The sequence below is a fragment of the Trachurus japonicus genome, unplaced genomic scaffold (assembly GCF_045865225.1).
Source record: "Trachurus japonicus isolate A0001 unplaced genomic scaffold, Traja_1.0 AP029680.1".
NCBI lineage: Eukaryota > Metazoa > Chordata > Actinopteri > Carangiformes > Carangidae > Trachurus > Trachurus japonicus.
The window spans coordinates 10041-14291 of NW_028219813.1; the positions used below are offsets into that span (position 1 = coordinate 10041).

At 40.1% G+C, this 4251-nt stretch overlaps 1 long non-coding RNA gene across 1 annotated transcript; it reads right to left on the reverse strand.

The window, feature by feature from the left end:
• Positions 1 to 1636: 1636 nt before the first annotated feature.
• Positions 1637 to 3684, reverse strand: LOC146961005 (uncharacterized). The gene is made up of 3 exons (XR_015035310.1): positions 3560 to 3684; positions 3356 to 3461; positions 1637 to 1742 (listed from the first exon to the last, which is right to left on the reverse strand). It is a non-coding gene; the product is annotated as an uncharacterized LOC146961005 (long non-coding RNA).
• Between the last annotated feature and the right edge of the window lie 567 nt (positions 3685 to 4251).

A 4251-nucleotide genomic window follows, 5' to 3' on the forward strand; every position in this document is an offset into this window, starting at 1 on the left:
ATGCACGTCGCGGGAGCGCGCACAGCTGAAGGGAAACTACCGTAATGATTTCAGAAGGCGTGGAACACGCGTGTTTTAAGCGTGGGATTTCAGATAGTTCGGCTAAAACAATATTTTTAAATGTGGAAAATGAATGTGGGGTGTCATCCACACTGTCAAGGTCGATCAAATAAAGTAAGCTGGTGCTGGAAAGACCCTTTGATTCCTATCATTCTTTGATTTGAAGTCTCGTATGCATTATTCCGCGGAACTGATTGCTGCTGCTGAATAATGCTATTTATGCCACACTAACATTAAATGTATGAAATGCACACTGTTAAGCAAAAACAGCCTAATGAGCTGGTAAAAACCATGTGATTCAAAGATATCCAGCCATAAAGTTACAGGGTGGATGCATTATTCGGCAGAGCTGTTGTACAGTGAGCTGCCGAGAAGTGCATGCCCCTGTTTTTCCAGGCTAGAAGAGCAGCACATGTATGAAATTCACACTGTTAAGCCAAAACAGCTTAAATATGAGCTGGTAAAAACCATGTGATTCAAAGATATCCAGCCATAAAGTTACAGGGTGGATGCATTATTCGGCAGAGCTGTTGTACAGTGAGCTGCCGAGAAGTGCATGCCCCTGTTTTTCCAGGCTAGAAGAGCAGCACATGTATGAAATTCACACTGTTAAGCCAAAACAGCTTAAATATGAGCTGGTAAAAACCATGTGATTCAAAGATATCCAGCCATAAAGTTACAGGGTGGATGCATTATTCGGCAGAGCTGTACAGTGAGCTGCCAAGAAGTGCATCTCCTTTCTCAGGTGGGGCTCAGCCTTAAATTCACAGTAACATAAACATAGACCATACATTCCTTTCTATGGGAAGCCCATATTACACACAGTGTTCTGTGCTGTACAGTGTACAGCCCTGGAGATTTCTTTAGAGTAGACCCTCACTATATGCACATACACTTCCAAATTGTCACCAGCTGGGATGATGACACTTTATCCAGTCACAAATATAAATTAACTACTTAAAACTCTTGTCAGGCTCCTGCCTATATCTGTGACCCGCTACCATTAAGAGCCTGAATGCTGTCTGAGATCCACTGGCACGGCCTTGCTTAAGGTCCCGAGGTCCCGTCTCATCAAAAAAGGTGTCTTTAGTTATCATAAAACAAAACAAAAATGCAGTTTAGTAGATGTCACAGGCAATCTGAAAATTTGAAATGCACATTAAAGTTTAATATGAACAACATTATATCATAATTCTGACATTGCTTCTGTTTTACTGAGGGCATTACTACTACCATATTACTATAACACTATGTTATAAACCTGGTACAAGTAATGACAGACTAACCCATGAGATGCATACCTAAGTGACTGATGTTTCAGAGATAATGGTGTAGATTTTGCAAGCTAAAAAATATGTCTCAAATTTATGTAATTACCCATTGAGGGTTAGAACTGTCCTTGAATCCACAATGATGGCAGAGGTCCTGGAGCGTGTCTGTAAAAACACATACAACAGTGTTATTTGATATTCATACTAATAAGTATAAACTTTTTGTCGTTGTTGAAAGAACAACACTATATCAATATCAAGACACTTAAATATCATACAAATTATAAGCCAAAAGGGAAACACACCTGATTCACGGAGGAGAGTGCTGGCTATATCCACTCTCATGCTGTTTACAGCGCTTGTGCTTGTATCAAAGGTGGTGGCCTTTCCCTCCAGTATACACTCAGCAAACTGATGAAAATAGATGATCAGCAAAGCATTTTTAAGATTACTTTTGGATCACCCTCCAAAAAGAAAACAAAAACAAATGAAAAGAAATAAGTACACCAATTACATAAAGAAAATTAAATACTCATCACAGGATATGTACATTGAAACAAGTTGTAATGTGTAAGTAAGGGATAATGTATAGTTCGGAGGTTGTTATGGAGAAATAAACCCCGACAGGTTGTAGGGTTTCATACAACCTGAAGGGGTTTATTTCTCCATAACAACCGACCAACTATACATTATCCCGCTTAGAACACGGCCTACAACTAAATCATTCAATAATGTAACACAAAATAATGATAAAAAGAGATTTTATTCATGTAAAATTAGACCGTTGCTCGGGACGCCGCTCTGACCAGCGCAGCACAGAAAAGAGAAACTATGCAGGATATTTACTTTATGTTTCATTTTTACCGTCATTAAATAGCTTCGGACTAATAGTGATGTTAGATAAACGACTTGTAACCTGTTACAGGGAAAGTGGAGGCTCCTTATTTCCACATCGTGGCTGAAAAGTAAACTTGCATCAGAACTTCTGACCGTGTCACAGCTCCTCTCCTCTCTGTAGCTCCGCGACACAAACGTACCCCATAATCTCTTGTTTATGACAGGTACGACTACACAAAATACATGGTAACGTCACGTGTATGGTAATCCATCGATCCACTGATTGATTATCAAAGGCTTCAAATGCACGAACGGGAGGAGGCTCAGCAAAACAGCGGCTGTGACCGGACATGCAGAGTCGGCCGTTGCTATGGAGTCCCTAGCAACGGTCCGCTCAGCGGGGGTCTATCGAGAATTATAAAACGGAAAGGTGAAATCCGGCGATCTGATTGGTTGTTAACCGTGGTATATTGAGCATATACCACGGCTACTATTCTAAAGCCTTATCACAGCGTAAGCTATCACTCCGCGTCAGGCACGTATGACTGGTATGAATGGCAGTTGTTGTCATGTATCCATGACAACGGACTGTTGCAGTCCGTAGCCCAAGACAGCTGATGTTTTTACGATGTTAAAAAACGGACTAAAGTAGTTGAATCCACATGTTTAAGGTGAACTTTCACCTCCGGGGAGGGTTAACAATGGTAGAGGGGACTGAGCAGTGACTTTCATCTGAAAAAAAGCGGAGGAAAAGACCAGATGCAGAGCTAACTAGGAGCTAACGTCTGGAGAGGTGGGACTATTTTTTCACAGTGAGGCTATTTTATTGGATAATATGTATTTCTGGTTGAATAAAACTACATGAAATTGATTGCGTATCCCTCTTTCATATTGCTTTTATTGGTAACCGTTTTATAAAAGCAATATATCCAGTCCGTGGTATATGCTCATTATACCACTCTAAGGGGGTTGTCGTCCCTCCGCTTCGCGTCGGGCCGAACAACGCCCCTTAGCCGTGGTATAATGAGCATATACCACGGCCTGTCGTGATATATTGCTTAAATAAACACCGCAGAATATTGGTGATTGACCAATCAGAATCGAGTATTCAAGAGAGCCGTGTTCTAATGTTCTTTAATGTTCTTGTCACCCTTAATAATTCACGGTTAAAAAAAAGTTACACTCACTTTCAAGGCAAAGACACCGCATGATGTGCTGTCTCTCTGTAGTCCATGTGGATGACTGCTACATGTCCATTTTGACACACTGCATCCTCTTTTCCGCATGAATGCCCTTAAGGAACAATATATAGATTTTTATAACTTTCACTTTCACCACACACACACACACACACACACACATTTTAATTGCTTTCTTTAATCCTTTGTCACCTTGTTTTTTCCTTGCACCAATTCATTTTCGCCTGGGACTCTCCCATCGGATCCAGAAAAAGACAGTTTTTTTCTTCAGGACAAATCACCTTCATATTTTTGGAAGGAAACATGTTTTAGGCATTTTTAAAGCTTTATCAGTGAAACATTCCAACCCTAGAAAGTAGGCCAGCACACAATTGCCACAAACTTGCCCAAACTGTCCAACCAATTCATCTGTGTGATTACGTAACTGTAAACTACTACTGCTCAGACCCTTTAACTACTGGCCTCCCAAATATTGATAATATAAAACAACAGATGTGGACTCTATTAAACGACTTATAAAAGCTACAACGGTCACACTTCTACCGTTAACATCCAGTGATGGTGCACATTAAAAATCCCCACTATCTTTTTGTATCTCGATGGATCCATCTGAAAATCAAGACAAGAGAAGGCAATATTTTGCTTTAGTTGAAAATAGGACTGAAACATGGCATTCATAGCAACGTCCATGTCATTGTTATACCTCTATTTTGAATGAAAATTACATCAGTGAAATTGTACATTTGAAATTACAAATCATAAAAAAAAATTTCTATACAAACCTTGAGTTTGGAGGTTTTCCCTGTCCAGATGCGTGTCATTTCGAAGCTGTCAATGACAGCAGCCTGATCAACATTTTTTTGGTTGTACCGTCGCACAAGCAA